Source organism: Mizuhopecten yessoensis, unplaced genomic scaffold, assembly GCF_002113885.1.
Source record: "Mizuhopecten yessoensis strain PY_sf001 unplaced genomic scaffold, ASM211388v2 scaffold5141, whole genome shotgun sequence".
Lineage (NCBI taxonomy): Eukaryota > Metazoa > Mollusca > Bivalvia > Pectinida > Pectinidae > Mizuhopecten > Mizuhopecten yessoensis.
The window spans coordinates 507,685-508,197 of NW_018405900.1; positions in this window are offsets into that span (position 1 = coordinate 507,685).

Below are 513 nucleotides of genomic sequence, written 5' to 3' on the forward strand. Positions count from 1 at the left end.
GGGGGGGAAGGGGGCTTTCGGCAACCCCATGTCGGGGCTTACACATGGTAAAGGGGCTAGCTACGCGCCTGTTCACACCACTGATTCAGGAGGTATAACACAGTCAGATAATGGTGGTTATTCAACTGAGCTGTCATGGTAATTTATAACCTTCCTATTAAGTTAAAATTTAATTCGTTTAAAATTACTCAAGATATCGAGCGAACACTGTTTCTTCAAATGATTAAAGGGGCATAACTCAATAAATTACAGTAGGACAATGGTAGTTAACAAACTTGCCTGTCGAATCTAGAATCATTATACATATAAGGATAACTTCATCAACTGCTAAAACTGATACAATAATGTTGGTCATTTTGTCACAATTAACATTAGTCCATCATTCTGTCCACTGCCATCATTCTGTCCCCTGCATTCTGTCCACTGCCATCATTCTGTCCCCTGTCATCATTCTGTCCCCTGTCATCATTCTGTCCCCTGCCATCATTCTGTCCCCTGTCATCATTCTGTCCC